The 19,756-nt window shown below is 38.9% G+C and overlaps 1 long non-coding RNA gene across 6 annotated transcripts in view; it reads right to left on the bottom strand.

The window, feature by feature from the left end:
* Positions 1-853: 853 nt before the first annotated feature.
* The window catches only part of LOC105106464 (uncharacterized), a 51,860-nt gene continuing 32,957 nt past the window's right edge, over positions 854-19,756 (bottom strand). For 2 of the 6 annotated variants that reach the window (XR_010379317.1, XR_010379315.1), the window contains 4 exons: positions 10,966-11,096; positions 9,955-10,071; positions 3,816-6,644; positions 854-2,090 (listed from right to left, as the gene is read on the bottom strand). This is a non-coding gene — a long non-coding RNA (uncharacterized LOC105106464). The remainder of the gene's footprint in view (positions 2,091-3,815; positions 6,645-9,954; positions 10,072-10,965; positions 11,097-19,756) is intronic. The other 4 variants (XR_010379319.1, XR_010379316.1, XR_004134702.2 and 1 more) reach the window with 4 other exon arrangements.

Below are 19,756 nucleotides of genomic sequence, written 5' to 3'. Positions count from 1 at the left end.
TAACATTTCTTGTAAAGCTGGATTGATGATGCTGGACTGTTTTAGTTTTCACTTGTCTGTAAAACTTGATTTCTCCATCAAATCTGAATGAGAGTCTTGCTGGGTAGAGTATTCTTAGTTGTAAGTTTTTCCCTTTCATCAGTTTAAATATGTCATCCCACTCCCTTCTGCCCTGCAGAGTCTCTGCTGAAAAGTCAGCTGATGGCCTTATGGGGGTTCCCTTGTATGTTATTTGTTTCTTTATCCTTACTGATGTTAATATTCTCTATCTTTAATTTTTGCCATTTTAATTAGAATGTGTCTTGGTGTGGTCCTCTTTGGGTTGATAATCATTTTATATTTTAATCAGACTTACAGTAGGGTGAATATTTTATTGATGTTTTCAAAGAATCAGTTTGGAATTCATTTATTATTTTTATTGCATTTTTGGCTTTCTATTTCCTTGAATAGATTTTAATGATGATTGACTCAGTCATTCCTTTTGAGGAGAATCCTTTGATTGTTTATTAACATTTAGTAAAATGAGTTCATTTTTTCTATCTTATTTCTTTAATTTAAAAATTATAAAAGCATTTATAGATGAAAGCTTTCCTCTGAGTAAAGCATCTACAGGAATAATAGAATTTGATTTGGTGTCTTCTTTCTTTAATTCCTTCTTGAATGCTATGTCAGTTCCCTTTTATTTCCTATTTGAGTCAAATGAAATTTAAAACATATACCTTAATTTCAAATTAGATAAAATTTGGTAACTTTCATTAATCGTTTCTAAAATTACTAGTAAGACAATGTAAACTATAAAATACTATCTTAATATATTAAGTGATTTTTGTCCCAAACAAATGACTAATGCATATAAAGATTTCAAAACTTTATTTAATAAGTAATGTATGTTTATTGATTAATTCAATTCTCTATGTCTTCTTTGAGGGCTTAAGATTGGTGTATGTGTAAAGCAAAAGAATCAGAAGCGAATACCCATAAATTTAATCATTGATTATTTTGATTGATATGGTCCATTTACGTCAGTGATTTTCTTTTTTGGAGAACATTCCCTTATTTCCTCTATCCATTTACAAATAAAAGGTATTTCTACTGAAAAATGGTAACACAGTTCAATAAATAATAAACAAAAATCTCAAGATATAGAAGAAAGCTGTTTAATGAAACTGCCATCTTAAATGAGACCCACAACAAGCATATGCTACAAAAAGAGCATGTCTATTATGAAAGGAGTGTAGAGAAATGTGTCACTGCACTTAAGGCATCATTTTGAATAGAGTGAAGAACACTAAATAGGCCCTATTGTGAGGCTTAGAAAAGGGCTACTTCCTACAAAATAGAGGTTTAAGTGCTAAGACCAAAAATGGAATCAGAATCTCTGACAGCCTCAGAGATAGGCTGGACAGCTAGAGATATCCTATTCTAGGCTTTGAACTTCTGGGATTTTCCTTTCTCTCTTAAACTTGGATATCTCAGACTTCTCCCTTGAGGCACAAAACTTGATGCCAAGAGAAAATACTGAATATAAAATGCTGAGTGAAGAAAAATAGAAATGCATAGGCGAGGTAGGGTGGAAATGTAATTTCTGAAAGAACAAGCTACCTGATGAGGGTGGATGGTTTTAAGCCTCAGTTTGATTTCAGATGGAAAACAAAAGCAAAACTGTAGCAGTGTGAGCAGATTTCCTCATATGGGACAAAATGTTATGCAGTCAGGTTCTTTTGTCTCTTGGTGGCGTTTTTTTCAAACTAGAAGGGCGGGAGAAGAGAGTGCTGAGGACAGGGCCTGTTGGCCTACCTGCAGCACTACTGCCATCGTGCGGAAGCAGTTTCACAACACCCTCAGTTGTCATAGCTTCCTTCCTGTGAGACCCACCCATCAAGGAAGGTTGGACCTATTAGGAGATAGAACAGGCTTGGGCTCCCAGCTGGGTCTCCTTGTCTCTTCGCCTAAGGTCGTATCTGGATGTTGGCAGTATCTTGGGGTAGAACCTGGAGTGCGAGGGGCCTGGAGTGAACCAGCTGCTGCCAGGAGGTCAAGGCACAGGAAGTTGTGGGGCAGGGTCCAGGTTTCCTTCCAATATGGCAGGCCTAGAAGAATTCACACAAAAACAAATCTGTAGGCGTTTGTTTCCTGTTCCTTCCCCTTACCGCAAGAGTTAACAGGCTTTCACTTGGTATCCCTGTGCTATGGGACTTGAGTCCTTTTGGCTGAAGTGTTAAAGCACTTCCTGTGCCTTGACCTCCTGGCTGCAGCTGGTTCACTCCAGGCCCCTCGCACTCCAGGTTCTACCCCAAGATACTGCCAACATCCAGATACGACCTTAGGCGAAGAGACAAGGAGACCCAGCTGGGAGCCCAAGCCTGTTCTATCCCCTAATAGGTCCAACCTTCCTTGATGGGTGGGCCTCACAGGAAGGAAGCTATGACAACTGAGGGTGTTGTGAAACTGCTTCCGCACGATGGCAGTAGTGCTGCAGGTAGGCCAACAGGCCCTGTCCTCAGCACTCTCTTCTCCCGCCCTTCTAGTTTGAAAAAACGCCACCAAGAGACAAAAGAACCAGACTTCCTAGCATTTTGTCCAGTATGAGGAAATCCGCTCACACTGCTACACTTTTGCTTTTGTTTTCCATCTGAAATCAAACTAAGGCCTAAAACCACCCACCCTCATCAGGTAGCTTGTTCTTTCAGAAATTACATTCCCACATGGCCTTCTCTATGCACTTCCGATTTACTTCACTCAGCTTTATATGGCCAGTACTTTCCTGTCACATCAAATTGTCTCCTTGAAGGGATAAATTAGGTAAATCCAGATGGAAAAGGAAGAAATTGCTTGAAGCCTGGACATTCTCTCAACCCAACAAGTCAGAAATTCAAATGGTCTTTGACCTGGATCACCTGGCAGACAACCTGGGAATATTTCTCCATTTTGTCACCTTTTACGTCAAATTTTAGGTAACAGTTTGGCATGAGCCATGAGAGAAAGTACCAGACAGCTGCCATTACTGCATGTCACAAATGAGATGATACATATACGTGCATATGACTAAATTCCAATTAGAAGTTAGTCAGAGTTTTGTCTCATGGTTTCATCATTTAACATTAGAACAGTCTTTTCTCATGCCATTAAATATTATTCAATTACTTCCTTTGACTTTATGGCATTTGTGTGTGTCTGTATGTGTTAAACATCATCTCTTAGGTAAAAGGCTTACAATATTTTCTTATTAGTAAATTAAGGAATCATGCATGCCAAGGATCTGGAAAATAATCATATGATGATCAAGAAGAAAAGCACTATCTTAGAACATGTTTACAACTGATAACCTTTTTATTTATATCATGTATTTTAATATATATACACATATTTCTAGATTTAGTTTCACACAAGTAAATCTGTCTTAAAATTTGATTTATGTAAACAAGGTGGTTTGGATCAGACCAGATGTTTACAAAAGTATTGAGGGGAACGAATTGACATTAATATTATCAATAATAAACCCTGTTTGCCAATATTACAAGCCTTCATTTTATGTATATAAAATTGTGTGTGTATGTGTATATATATATATATATATATATATATATATATATATATATATATATATATATATATAAAGCTTAAAAGTACACCCTCAAAAGATTGATTTAGAAAGAAAGACACCATTAGTTTGGGGGGAATTTTTTTTTTTGAAATTTTATACATACAACACAAAGAACATATTGGCTGTCTAGAATATATACGATCATGGGTTTGGATCAACATAATCATACATGTTAGAAACACAGTAAAACACACTTTGCCTCTTTTCTTACCTGCTGTTAGCAAACTTTTATGGTTTGATTCTCAAAGTCCAACTGTTGGCTTTTCTCCCTAAAACACAAGAAGAGAATGTCTCTTCCTATTAGGACAAAGGGAATGGAATTCAGGCTTTGTGAGGGCTGAAGGGAGCTCAAATGAATGGATTAAAAAAATTAAAATAAAAACAAAATGATGGCTCTATTGCCCATCCACACTATCAGCTCTTGCAAAGGAAACACTAATGAAACTTGGCTCCATCACTGAGACTTGTTACGTGAGACTGCCTTAGGCTTCCATTCACTACTAGGCACGGGGCCTCTAATAAAGAAAGTCCACAAAGGATGAACACAACAGTGTGGAGCTGAAGGAATTTCAGGTCTAGAACCAACCACATTTCTAGCTTCAGATATGGGGACACTGTCTCCAAATATATGGCTGTGCCCTTCCAAGAAAATGGTCAGGTCAGACTACTCCTCCATAAGAGGCAGCCCAGCTACGCTGGTCCAAACTCTCTGGGTCTACTGAAGGTGAAACAGGAGGGGGACGTTAGAGGTCATTTCTCTCTTTCACATGACCTAGAGCCATTGAGGCATGTTTCCCAAAAGCTCTCCAAGAAACATATCTGCCAATAGCACCAATGTCTACACACCACCAGTGAACTCAACCATGACCAGCTTGAAGGAGAGCTAGGAGCAGGTGAGAATGTCACAAAAGCCAGTTCTCTTCCCCTGGTATTAATGGAAGTTTACCTTTCAAAGCGGAATGCCTTCCTGGGTTATCAGAGTCCAGGAGAGGCCATACCTAAAAACCACCTCGAACCACTAAAAGGTCACAGCAGAGCAACAGTCTGATATCACTTCCTTTCTTTTAAAAGCTTTATATACTGACATAAGAGATTAAGAAGGATGCCATGAGGAGAGAGGCACCCATGAATTTTTAGTCACCCTCTTGATTCTATAATTATTAGCCATGAGGTATTTGGAGTCTCTATACCAAGAGGGTGGATATCTTATAAGGTTGTTGAGGAATACACCTATGAAGCAGGCACAGAGAAGAACACTAACTAGGATTGTTAGTGAGCAAGACCCTATGGGGCCTTCCAGGATCAGATACCCATCCCCTGCAAGTCCTCCACCTGCCGCTTGTCTATAGGAAAACTTTAGTCTCCTAGGCTTCCCCAAGTTCCAAAGAGTACATTTAATTGGAGAATAAAATGCAGAAAGAAAGGAAAACAGTCAAACAAGACAAAATAGTAATTGTTTAACCATTAAACAAAGCAAAGGACCTTTGGTTCTTCAGCAAGGGCTAGAGATAATGTCCTGAGCCAGATCCTGTGAACTGTTTTACAGATACTGAAACCCCACCAGGCGGGAGAAGTTAACTATATGCTGCCCACAAGCATGTACAGCCCAGAACAGTTGGAACCAGTAGGTTGATGACGTTGACTCCTGATGACCTCACCACCAACTAGTCAGAAGAATGTCCACGAGATGGTCACACATCCCACAACCCTGCTCTCTCACCCTGACTTTAACAACTTTTCCCTGAAAGCCATCAGGGAGTTTGGGCCTTCTGAGCACTAGCTACCTGGATTCCTTGCTAGGCATCCTGCAGTAAATGCTGCATTTTCCTTCACCGCAAGCAGACCCAAGTTTGGTCCCATAACAGTATGAGGCAAATGATGTTTCCTCAAGGCCAAAATAACGCCGTCCTTTTCAAGGGCATACCAACCGCCACAGTCACCTCTCTGCCCTCCTTACAACAACTGAGATAACATCAGGGGCCTGTCAGGACAAAGGGATGGACCTTGGGCTTTACAATGAACCTGCAAAGCAACAGGAGCTGCCAGATGGTGGGCTCAGAGTATTCCTCAAGGTTTTCACCCACTTGAGCAGCTCCAGTCTCCCAGAAGATGTGCTGGCCCACGCTGGCACGTCAGTGTATTCCCATTCCTTCTATACAGGTCCTTCTTGCTCCAGGCAGTGGTACTTTAGACTTTTGGCATGCCTCAGCTCCATCCGTGACATCGGCTACTTGGGGTTCTTGGCATCGGCCTGTCCAATGCACTCTGTCACTGCTGTCACAACGGGACCAGGCCCCACAACACACCAATAGCCAGCATGCCTAGGCCCCAAAGGGCATACTCACAGGACAAACGTCCCCAGCTTCTGCACTTGGATCTATGTCCTGCCCTCACTGTTAGCAAACACTGAGGCCCCGCCTCCCTACTTCCTGTGCCTGGACTTCCTGGCAGCAGCTGGCTGGGTTCCAGGTCCTGGGCCCTGGCGCCTCGCTCATCAGATGCTACACGAAGACCCTGACTCTGTCCACTGCTCCTGCCAGGCCACAGAGAGAAACGTAGGGAGGCCAGGCTGGGTTCAGGATCTGTTCTACCTCCCATTGGCCTGAGCTCCCTCAACTGCTAGGCCTTGCATGGAGGAAGCATTCATGGCTTGGGATTCATCAAACTATTTCCGCGTGATGGCAGTATAGTCCCAGAAAAGCCAACCAGCCCTGCTCCAAGCATTCTTCTCCCGCCCTTCACGTTTGAAAAAACACCATGAAAAGACAAAGACACCAGAAAATATGGCTGCCCTGTATCTTGCTCAGTTTGAGGAAACCTGCTCGTAGTTTTTGTATTTTGCTTTAGGTTTTCCTTGGATATCAAACTGAGATCTAAGCCACCCAATCTCATCAGGCATCTTCTCTTTTCCAGATTTCAATTCCCACTTGAACAATTCTTCCCATATCTGTTCTTCTTCCCTCAGCATTATATCTCCAGCATTTTCTCATACTATCAAATTGTTGGGGGGTATCAAGGGGCAATCCTCAGGGATCCAGGCCTAAGAAAGAAAAGAAAATGATTCTACACAAGGGCTTAGAGAAGAGCAAATCTAGGCGAAAGGCCACATGGTTATTATCCTGACTCATACATTAGACCTTGTGTGTTGAGTTGGAGAAGCCATTTGGTGAAGCTCTAGGAAGAAGATCCAGGTATCTCTTAAGACTGAATGCCAGACAATGCCCTACTTGGAATGATACATTCTTAAATGACTATAAATTCCAATCAGATGAGACACATGACTTTGTCTCATGGTGTCATATAACATTAGAAAACAAGCATTTTCCATGTCAAAAATGGCCTTACACTTTAGTATGTATCCTTGTCACTGCTTTTTACTTAAGGACTATTCTTACATTTTTTTCTCATTACTAAGACACAGCTTGTTTTTACTTTTGCACAAAATCTTTAGCAGCACCATATACCATTTACATATATCCATATTAATAATTACTCTTTCTGAGTGCTTGAATTTTCTTATATTTCATTCCAGAACACACTTAGGAAATTATACAGTCAAAAACATATGGTACGTCACTCACTGTGAGAAAAAATAACCACTTTCAAAATGTCTTTCCCATGCATTATCATCCCTTCCCTATGTACATATAATATGTACTTTTATAAAATATTGTTCAAATTTCCCAGTACTATGATTGTTAAAATAAGTTTTTATCACTTACAGCTTGAATGCTTTTCAAATACCATTTATAAATCTTTGGAATACTAACATGTTTAAAAATATTGCCACTTTTTAAATTTGAGGTAAAATTCATGTCACATGAAATTAACCATTTTAATGTGTATAATTCAACGATGTTTAGTATATTCACAATGCTGTGCAAGTATTATCTCTATCTACTTCCAAGTTATTTTCATTCCCCAGAGGCAACCCTAGATCCATGAAGTAGTTTTTCTCCATTACCCATTTGCCCAGCCCCTGGCAAATACTAATCTGCTTTCTGCCTCCATGGATTTACCTACTCTAGTTATTTCATATAAATGGAACCACGTAGTATGTGACCTCTCCTCTTTCCTTTTCCAATTAGCATGATTTCAAGGTACGTCCATGCTGGAACACTCATCATTTTGTTTATCCATTCCTCAAGGGATGGACATTTCTCTAGTGTCCACCTTTTGGCTACTGTGAATAGGCTGTTATGGCATATGTATATACGTGTACTTCTGTCGTGTAAATACTTATTGTCAGTTCTTTTGGGTATCCACCTTGGAGTGGAATTACTGGGTCATAAATTTTTAAAACCATCTTGGCATTTTTCTGCTGACATTGGTTGGACTTTGAGATTTCATTAAATATTCAATTTCATTTGTTTTGCTGCAGGGTAAGTTCTAAAAGAACTCCAAATAGCCTTTTCTTTTCTTTCTTTTTTTTTTAACTTTTAAAAAAAATTTTTTTAATGGGGTAACAAATAGCCTTTTTTTCCACAATTTACCTGCCGTTTTTATTGTTCTCAAATGAAAGATCCCGCCTTCAGACACAAAGACATGATAGTAAAATTCTTGAAAAAACTCTGTGCCATATGGTACTTCTATGTTTAAATATTTGAAGCAATGCCAAACTGTTTTCCATTGCAGCTGCACATTTTGCATTCCTACCAACACTGTATGAGGGCTCCAATTTCTGCACATCTTCATCAATACTTGTACTTTTCTTTCCTTTTTTTTTTTTAAACTTATAGTGGGCATGAAGTGGTATCACTTGGTTTTAATTTACATTTCTGTTTTGACTGTTGCATATCTTTATGTGCTTGTTGGCTATGTATCTTCTTTGGAGAAACATATATTTTCAAGTCTTTTTTCTATTTTTTAAATTGGGTTATCTGCCTTCTTGTTGTTGAGTTGTAAAAGTTTTTTTTATATATTCTGGATATTAGAACTTTGGCAGATAAATAATTCACAATTTTCTCCCATTTTACAGATTGTCTTTACTTTCTTGCTAGGACCTTTGACCCACAAACGTTTTTATTTTTTTTAATTTTGATGAACTTCATTTATTTTTTCTCTTGTCTGTTCTTCCGGTGGCATAGCTAAGAAACCATGATCAAATCCAAGGACATGAAGATTTGTCTTTATATTTTTCTCTAACGTTTCATGGTTCCTCCTCTTACATTTAGAACTTTGACCCATACTGAGTTAATTATTGTATATGGTCTGAAGTATGTGTCTAAAGTCTTTCTTTTGTATGTGGATATCCTGTCATCTCAGCACCATTTGTTAAAGAGACTACTCTTTGCCTTTGAATTACCTAGACACCTTTTTTGAAAATCAATTGACCATAGTGTATGGGTTTATTCTGCACTCAATTTATTGATCCATGTGTCTATTCTAATTTGAGTACCAGACTGCTTTCGTTACTATAGCTTTGTAGCAAGTTTTGAAATATGGAAGTGAGTCCTCTAGCTTGTTCAAGATTCAAGATTGTTTTGGCGACAGAAGTCACTTGCAATTCCATACAAATTTTAGGATTAGTTTTTCCATTTCTGCAAAAACAGTTGTTGGAATAATGACAGCGATTATATGAAATCTGTAGATCCCTTTGGTAGTATTGCCCTCTTGACAATATTTAGCCTTCCAATCCATGAATAAAGGAAATCTTTTTTTTTATTTAGGTCATCTTTAATTCTGTCAGTAATTTTCAATATACTAGTCTTTAGTTAAATATTGTCCTAAGTATATTATTCCTTTTAATACTATTATAAATGAAATTGTTTTAATCCACCAATGCTAGTGGATACAAATACTGTGAGTTGCTTTTCTATCCTGCAGTGCTTTCTGAATTCATTAATTAGAACTAATATATATTTTTCTTGCCTGATTACCCCTGAGATCAGGAACAAGATAAGAGTGCCCACCTTGTCAATTCTATTGAACATTTTAGCCAGGGCATTCAGTCTTTTACTATTGAGCAAACTATCAGGTGTGGGTTTTTCACAAACGCCCCTACTATGTTGAGGAAATTCCCTTCTATTTCTACTTTGTTGACTATTTTCAGTTGCTCTTGCAGAGGGGTACAGAGCTGAAGTTTCCTCCTCTGCCATATTCATTGATGTCAAATTTGCCACCTGTTTTGGTATTTCTAGAAACAATCATGCTTCTTTAAAACATACCTTTATAACAGTCATGTATAAAGAAGTGAAGCAAAATCACAGGTAATGCCACTTCCAATAGAAAAGGACTTTTAAAATGTAGATTGATATTTAATCCTTTTCACTGTTTTTGGTACCCATCTGTTTATACTTATCTGCTCCACTCAAACACCTAAACCTTCTTTGCTTAGCTGTTCCACTTACATTCAGGTCCTCCTAGTTCCAAGCAGCGGGTCTTTAGACAGTTGGGTGCCTCGGAGACCTTCAGGAAGCACAGTGGCTCCTGCAATATGCCACCTGGTAGGCCTCACGGGAAGGAGGCTGCAACAAAATTAGGGTATTTTGAAACTATTTCCGCACGATGGCAGTAGTGCCCACAAGCCCTGTCCTAAAGCCCTCTTCTCCCGCCCTTCCTGTCTGAAAAAACAGCACCAAGAAACAAGAGAGCCAGAAAACATGGCGGCCTTGCATTTTGCCCAGTTCTGGTTGTACTTTTGACTTTGGTTTGCGTCTGAAATCAAATTGAGTTCTAAAACTACCATCAGGCATCTTATTTTTCAGAAATTAAATTTCCACCCAAACTAGTCTATATGCATCAGCTTTTTTTCATTCAATATTATGTTGACCCTACATATCTGTGGTTCAGCATCCAAGGATTCAACCAAGCATGGATTGAAAATTTTAAAAAAAAGAAAAATTCCAGTAAGGTCCAAAATGCAAAACTTGAATTCGCTGTGGGCCAGCAACTGTTTACATAGTATTTACATTGTATTCGCTATTATATGTAATCTACAGATGATTTAAAGTTCAGGGGGGATATGCTTAGGTTATATGCAAATACTGCGCCATTTTATATAAGGGACTTGAGCTTCCAGGGATTTTGGCATCTACACAGGGTCCTAGATGACTGTACTTTGTAGCACTTTAACATAGCATCAACTGTCTGCTTCAAATGATAAGTTACATGGATCCAGGTGAAAAGTAAGAAGAAATTGCCTGGAGTCTGTAGGAGATCATCTCTAGCCACCAATTCACAAATCCAAGTGGTCTTAGACCTGGCTTCCTACCCAGGCAATGGTAAAGAGTCCTCCATTTTTTGCCTCATGTGTTGAATAATTGGCAAGTGTTGGGGAGAAGTTATTGGAAAAGGTCCAGGTAACTCACATCAGTATATATACCATACACTGCTCCACAAGGCATGATACCTTTACTTACATGAATATAAAATCCAATCAGAAGTTAGGCAGGGTTTTGTCTCATAGTTTCATCATTTAGCATTAGAACATAGCGCTTTCTCATGTCATTAAACATTCTTCAACTTCTTCATGTGACAGCTTCTTGAAAATCTTAGTATTCACAAATATTTGAAGGACAAATAGAAATACTTGATCACAAATCACACTTTCCTGACACAACCACCATTACCAACTTGATAGATACACACATTCAAATATTATATATGACTGATCATGAACGCTGATACCATTTAACTAAATAGATATAAGCTCATCAATATACTCCCCTATTTGTTCAAAGGAGTGTTCAAATCACATAAAACACATACATTTGTGGACAATGCATTAAATCTTTGTTCAATTCCATCCTGGTCACACTATAGGTACAATTCAGTGCCATGGATATTTCACACAATATTAGTTAATGGGAAACTTCCAATGACATTAAGTATTCACGAGGTAACTGATAGTACTTTATTGCTATATCTCATAACACTTCTTTACTGTTGCTCAAATCCTAAGGATATTATAAGTATCTGGCAAAGAAATACAAAATTGAACAATTCTAAAGAAGTAAATCAGGGATATTTTCTATTGGCAAAGGCTCAACAGAAACTCAGTATTTTGATTTATCGCATTCTGATCGTTCTACTTGTATTTTTACTGGATGTAACAGGTGTGTATATACATGAAAATTGTGTTTGTCATGGATTTCAAGTGACATCATTTATGTGGAATTTCCTTGTGGCTTGAGATTTCTCCTATCACTTTCTCAAGTCTTACGTAGAGAGTTTACTTGAATTTCATTAAATATACTTTAGGTGATTGGATTTTGTGTTAAGAACTAAATTATTAAAAGCGTTTAGTTTCCTTGACTATAAAGAGCAAGATATTTAATCATTCTATCATGTAGATAGTGCTGTATGTCTTTTTTAGAGAATATAATTATTACACAGAATATTATCAAAACTAAGCCTTGTTTGTTAACATTTCAAGCCTTCATTATGTGGACAAAGAATGCTGCCTGCCATATCAGCAAACAAAGGATGTTATGGCCATCAGGCCCTCAGCCACTGCAGCTGCCCCCAGAAAGGGGAGCCCTGAGGGAACTCAAGATGGAAATAAACCGGCCATCAAGCCCTCAGCCATTGCAGCCATGCCCAAAGTTACACCCTGAGGGAATTCAGGATGGGAAAGAATAGGATGCTGGTTGTAGACAGTTGAGGTGCCTAACAATGGAATGATTTCAATGAGCACAGAGTCTTCCATTTTCCCATACATGAAAAAAAAAAAAAAAGCACTAAATTCTTTAACTTGAGATGTCCAGTATTTCTTTAATTAACAATAATCTTTTGATGTTCCCACTACCCGGTTTTTGTTGCAAAAACTCCTATATATCCTTGCTCCTCTCTTACCCCTTTGGAAGTCTCTCAGAGCTATCTGAGAGGCTGCCTCCTGGGCTTAAGTCCTCTAAAGTCCAACAAATAAAACATAATTCTCAACGTTCAGGTTCTGCATTTTTTTTCTAGTTGAAAATTATATATAGGCAAAACTTGAAAGTACATCCTCAAAAACACTGCTTTAGAAATGAAGACACTGTTAGTTGTTTTCTTCAAAATTTTAAACATACATCCCATATGAATATAGGCTCTGTAGAATACATAAATGTATGTTTGGTTCAAATCTATCACATATGTTACAAGTAGAGTAAAACACAATTTGTTTTGCCATTTCTTTTACCTGGTGTTGGAAAACTTATATTTTAATCTTTGCGGTCCAACAGTTTGCTTTTCACCCTAAATCACAGGAAAGGAATAATGCCATCCTTTTCAGGGGCATTCCAATGCCCAAAGCCACCTCTCTGCCCTCCTTACAACAACTGAGATAACATCAGGGGCCTGTCAGGACAAAGGGATGGACCTTGGGCTTTACAATGAACCTGCAAAGCAACAGGAGCTGCCAGATGGTGGGCTCAGAGTATTCCTCAAGGTTTTCACCCACTTGAGCAGCTCCAGTCTCCCAGAAGATGTGCTGGCCCACGCTGGCACGTCAGTGTATTCCCATTCCTTCTATACAGGTCCTTCTTGCTCCAGGCAGTGGTACTTTAGACTTTTGGCATGCCTCAGCTCCATCCGTGACATCGGCTACTTGGGGTTCTTGGCATCGGCCTGTCCAATGCACTCTGTCACTGCTGTCACAACGGGACCAGGCCCCACAACACACCAATAGCCAGCATGCCTAGGCCCCAAAGGGCATACTCACAGGACAAACGTCCCCAGCTTCTGCACTTGGATCTATGTCCTGCCCTCACTGTTAGCAAACACTGAGGCCCCGCCTCCCTACTTCCTGTGCCTGGACTTCCTGGCAGCAGCTGGCTGGGTTCCAGGTCCTGGGCCCTGGCGCCTCGCTCATCAGATGCTACACGAAGACCCTGACTCTGTCCACTGCTCCTGCCAGGCCACAGAGAGAAACGTAGGGAGGCCAGGCTGGGTTCAGGATCTGTTCTACCTCCCATTGGCCTGAGCTCCCTCAACTGCTAGGCCTTGCATGGAGGAAGCATTCATGGCTTGGGATTCATCAAACTATTTCCGCGTGATGGCAGTATAGTCCCAGAAAAGCCAACCAGCCCTGCTCCAAGCATTCTTCTCCCGCCCTTCACGTTTGAAAAAACACCATGAAGAGACAAAGACACCAGAAAATATGGCTGCCCTGTATCTTGCTCAGTTTGAGGAAACCTGCTCATAGTCTTTGTATTTTGCTTTAGGTTTTCCTTGGATATCAAACTGAGATCTAAGCCACCCAATCTCATCAGGCATCTTCTCTTTTCCAGATTTCAATTCCCACTTGATCAAGTATGTGTAATTAATATATACTTAATAATTAAATAACAAATTAGTTTTTATAGTATACAAAACCCGCCCCTCTACTGGTTCAGAATCTCGTTTTCACAAATTATATCTTCAAACACTGTACGCCTATTAAAAGATTTATAATTATTGCTTGTATACTTGCTTTTTAAGTTACGTAGGGAAAGAAAGAATTACAAAAGAAAATTACAATATTCTGGCTTTTATATGTATCTATGTAGTTACCTTTGTTTTATTTTTTTGTATGACTTTGAGTTATTGACTATTGTGTTCATTTCACCTTGAAGCACTCCCTTTTGCATTTCTGGTAGGCTAGGTATTCTAGTAACAAACTCCATCTGTTTTTATTTTCTAGGAATGTCTTAGTTTCTCCTTTTCTTTTTGAAATTTAGTCTTGCTGGATGTGGACTCCTTGGTTGACAGTTTTTTTCTATTTTTTCTTTTAAAATTTTAAATGCCTCTTGGCTTCCATGGTTTCTGAAGACAAATCAACTGCTAATCTTAGGATATCTTGTATATGATGAGACCCTCTTGATGCTTTCAGGATTCTTGCTTTGTGGATCTTGTCAGTTTGATTATGTTACTTAACGTGGATCTCTTTATGTTTATGTTACGAAGAGTTTCTTGAGCTTCTTAGATGTGTATATTCATGTCTTTTATCAAATTTGTAGTGCATGTCATTATTTCTTCAACTCTGCTTTCTGCCTTTTTATCTCTCTCCTCCTTCAGTAACTCCTTTCAAGTATAAGATGATATACTAAATCATGTCCTACAAGTCTCATAAACTTTATTCATTTTTCTTCATTATTTTTTTGTTCTGCTCCTCAAACTGAATAATCTCAATTGATCTAGTTTCAAGTTCCCTGATTCTCTCTCTTAACTATTCAAATCTGCTTTTAGAATATTCTAGTAAATTTTTGTAACATTTATTGTACTTTTCAGTTCCTCCAACACATTTCCTTTCACATTCTCTTCCTTCCTATGCTTGTCCATCTATCTATTACTTGTCCTAACTATTGTCCCTTGCCCCAGAGAGCTCTGATCAATACTTAGACCTTTAAATTCTTTTAGTAAATGCCTTTCTGCAAGACTGCCCAGCCCTAGAAACACACCAAATAAGTCAAAACAAAGGCAAGCTCTTGCACCAACCCTTCAGGGAGCCTCCAGATAGGTCAAAATGGACAACCACAATTCTTTAAGAATAAAGTCCATATTGCTCCCTCAGGGACTAACATCATGCACCAGCATGGCAAGAGCCATCTTTAAGGCAGTATGGTTTGGGGGAGTAGGAGGTGGGGAATTTAAAATGCCACAGCCCCCCTCTCACTGCTAAGTAGTCGATTCTTTCTTCACCAAGCTGTGTTTGGTTTTCTTAAGTTTTCAACTAGATCTAGAGTTTCATAAAATTGCATTCTGAGACTTGTCGGCTCATTAGTTCCTTTTATGGAGGGATGAATCACTGGAGTTCCCTACATTACCACCTTCAGTAACATCATCTTGCCACCTGTTTTTGCATTTCTAGAAATAATCATGCTTCTTTACAATGTGCCTGCTACAACAGATACATACGAAGGAGTGAGGCAAGGTCATGGGTAATGCTACCTCTGGCAGGAAAGGATTTTTAAATGTGTTCATTTTCAATTCTTTTAACTTTTTTGGTACCTTACAAGTTTTAACTTCTCAGTTTGGCTGGGTGGTTCTTCTTCACTTCAGGCCCTCTGAACTCCAAGCAATGGGCCTTAAATATCTGGATGTACCCAAGAACTTCAGCAGGGACACCTGCTCCTATCGTGATGCCATCTGGAACTGGCCTGTCTGGTGTTCTGACACTGCTGCCACAAGAGATCCATGCTCCAGAATACCAGGACAGCGCTTGATAGCTTGTTACCTCTTGTTACAAGGAACAGCACCAGCAGACAAATGGCCACCAGAGCCTGAATTTGTCCTTCGGTGGATTTCTCTAATCCTGTCCACAGTGGGTGGAGAACAAGGCCTTGCCCATGACTTTCTGGACCACCTGGCAGCTGCTAGCTCAGTTCTAGCCTCTCACTCTCCAAGCTGTACACCAAAGATCCCACCAATGTTCAAGTATCTTATAAAGCCATAGAAAAGAAGGCAAGGAGGCCCAGCTTCAGTCTAAACCTATTCCAATTCCCCATAGGCATGATCTCCCTCAACTTTTGGCCTCACTGGGACGAAGTTGTGAGGGTTTTTTGATGTTCTGAAACTATTTCCGCACGATGGCAGTAGTGCTCCAGATATGCAGGCAAGCCTAGTCCCTGCACTCTCATCTCCCACCCAACCAGTCTGAAAAAATGCCACCAGGAAACATGGCTGCCTTGTATCTTGCCAGTTTTTAAGAAATTTGCTCACACTGTTATTTTTCTTTTGGTTTCTATCTGAAATAAAAACTGAGGCCTAAACTACCCATCCCCATCCGGCATATTTTGCAAGAGCTCAATTTCTACTTGACCTGGCTCTGCCCTTCTTAACTCAGCTTTACATCTGATGCATTTTCCCAAGTTATCAAGTAGTCTGCTTTTGAGGCCAAGTCTCAAGGAGCCAGGCCTAAGAGAAAGAAGAAAATTCTGGAAAGTCAAGGGCAGGATTAGGGCATTTCTAGGCCATAACAATTGCTAATAATTATTGAGCATTTACAGTGTACCAGTAAATATTCCAAGGATCTTGATAAAAATTCATATATTTATTGATTCTTCACAACATCCCTCTGGGCAAGAAGTATGATTCTTGACACTTAATAAATAAGGAAAGGTAGCACAAAAAGTTTAGAAAACCTTTCTAAGGTCACATAGCTAATAATAGAGACAATTTAAAAATCAGATTAGCCAGACTTCAGAGCACACACTCTTAAGCATTAGGAAGGCAAATTATAAGCTCACTTCTGAGGCACTTTGAGGAAGCCTCCCAACTTTTTCTGGTTTTCTTGCATTCTCTAAGACCCAGGTGCAGAGAAGATTCAGGAAACAAGTTCAGTTCTATCTTGGATTCTTGGCAAACAGGACAAGAGGTAGAAATAAGTCAGATTCTGTTGACCTTCCAACCTTTAGTCCACTTATTTCCCAGGTTCAGCCCTTTCCACAATGTGTTGCTTTTTATTGCAAACCTTGAAACTTCCCAAAGCCCCCTGATCTAATTTTTATTTCCTTAAGTAGGCCAAGGAAGAAATTCCCACAAAGGCCCCACTTAACGCTCAGCTTATAGATCCAAGGACTCCTTTGGCTCAGAAAAAACAGATGAAATGGGGGTAATAGGAGTGGAGAGGGATGGAACTACATTCAGGTCCCAGTGCTTCAATAATCAGAAAAGCACTGACATTGTTTAATCGTGTATGTGGTACATGTGTGTTGATATTATGTATTTTTTAGTATCCTATTATGATATTTATTTTGGCTATTTACCAAATATTTCCATTACTCTTCCTGGATACTGTTAAGATCAGTGATATCTGGCTAAGGGATAGAGCTAAATCCACAGTTCTGATTAAATAAATACCCCAACCTATCTCTGAAATTCTACCAGAACCCTCTATGGCAGAACATAACCAGGACTCAGAGCAAGACAGCCAGATTATGTAATCAATACATGTCAACCATTTGAGACACAGAGAAGTAGAGAAAAATGAAGAGTGGAAAAAGTGGAAAAAAAAAGAGTGGAAAAAGTGGAAAAAGAGGAAAAAAAGAGTGGAAAAAATATAAATAAGAAAAAGTATATGTGCATGTATGTGTAACTAAATCACTATGCTGTACAGCAGAAACACAGCATTATAAATCAACTATAATTCAATGTAAAATAAATAAAATTTTTAAAAAGTGGAGGATAGAAAGAGAGCCAGTAGAAAAAAAATTCCAACATAATTATCAAAGTTGTGTATAAAGATAACATACATAGTTTATAGTAATACTATAGGTAACTTTGTGTTCACTTTATCTGAATTCCATATTAATTAAATATTTTATATTGAAAAAAGGTTATTTTTCATACATAGAAAAATTGTTTTCACATTTTAAATTATGCTTTGGGATAACTAAAGTATACTGTCAAAATGCTCATAAAATACAAAAGGGAAAAAGGTATAAAAAAGATATGCAAGAGAATACCTAATTAATGTAAACATGTGTGTATATATATAAATGAAAATGTATCAATATATTTATGTAAATCATGGTAAGGATCAAATAAAGATGTAATCAGTATTTGTCTCAAGACTGCAGAATTATAGGGTAAACATTTCTCTTAGTTTTCCTTGGGAAATCATAGTTTATAGCAGCTGTCCAACTTGGACAATAAATTATGTAAGCACTTAAGGAGAGTACACAATTTATGTTCTCTATTTAATGACCAAATTCATTATTAAAGACACATTTCTATATTCTTATAAAGTATTAATACTTATGCCAAAATTAAAATATGGATATATATGAGGCATCAAAGTGTAAAAACATAAGAAAAACTCGTATGATAAAGTTGAGTTTTAACATATGCATTCAAAACCTGTGTAAAACTTGACTCTAATTTCTTTTAAAAAGAAAACCTCAGGCCCAAAATGAAGTCACTTATGCCAGGCCACTCCAGCAAACCCAGTCTTAATAGCTAATCTAATTGAAGCTTCAACCTCCCCCAGAAGTGTAGTCTTAACTGAACCAGTCAGTAACTTTCTCATCAGCATCCATGAGGTAATATGTCACAAGGGCCCTCTCCATCCCCCAAAGTAAGGTGAGGTAACCCACTTGATAAGATCCTTTTTCCTAAAAGAGAGATGACCTATTCTGAAATAAAACTTTTTTCTGTTTATGATTTTCTTTTCCCACCTTTGAAAACTTTTCCCCTTTGGTAGCCCTTTGGAGCTCCCCTATACCTGCTAGGTGAGGGTCTGCCTCAGTCACTAATCACTCAATAGAGCCAATCAGATCTTTAAAATTTACTCACTTGAATTTTTTTTAACATATCCTTAAGTGAAATAACTAAATATGAATATTTATTTTGAGCATCAGGTTTGAGCCACTGACATACTTACTAGTGAGCTCTCCACCTGTAAAGACTTTTAAAAAGAGAGACGCCATTTTGGTTACTTTCTAAATGTGTGGGCCAGAAAATGGAGGACGCCACAGGAGCCTGAGAAATAAGCCTAGTCAAACACCACAGATCTAATGTCTGCAGATGGCTTCCTGCAAGCTTTGAGATGACAATTTCTTGTCCTCATGCATGGATCCCTGAGACTTGAGTCCTGCATCAGAAAACCTGAAAATGTGAAAATCCTACAGGCCAAATATTGACTGAAGAAGAGGAGATCGGATGGGCAAAGCTGTGGTCTAGTGGAAAGGGAACTCTTGAAAAGACGCCGGATGAGGGTGGGTGGTTTTCAGGTACATTTCGATTTCAAGTGGAAACCAAAAGCAAAGGTGTGGCACCGCTAGGCGGTTTCCCCAAACTGGGTTTGATTCAGGGCAGCCATGTTTCCTGGCTTCTTTGTCTCCAGGTGGTGTTTTTTTCAGACTAGACGGGCGGGAGAAGAGGACCTGGGGGCAGGGCTGGTTGGCTTTTCTGAAGCCATACCGCCATCACGAGGAAGTAGTTTTAGAAAAGCCAAAATTGTTACCATGAATTCCCGGAAGATCTAGCCTTTAAGAAATGTCTGGCTAATTCCAAGGCTGAATGGGTCCCGACCAAGCTAGGTCTCCTTTACTTGAACTCCAAGGCCTTCCAGGAGCTCTGGACAGAAGAACAATATTGGTAAAGAAGCTTCTGAGTGAAGGGCCAGGACTGTGGCATGGTTTTTGTTTCCTCCCACTGTGGGCAGAACTAGAGAGAAGCACTCAGAACCTATCCAGAACTTCTGGGCATTTGTCTGCTGTCCGTATCCCTTACAGAATGAGAGAGTTGGGG

Source organism: Camelus dromedarius, chromosome X, assembly GCF_036321535.1.
Source record: "Camelus dromedarius isolate mCamDro1 chromosome X, mCamDro1.pat, whole genome shotgun sequence".
In the NCBI taxonomy this organism is placed as follows: Eukaryota; Metazoa; Chordata; class Mammalia; order Artiodactyla; family Camelidae; genus Camelus; species Camelus dromedarius.
The sequence above is the reverse complement of the archived record's forward strand: the minus strand, read 5'-3'. Positions and strand labels throughout refer to the sequence as shown.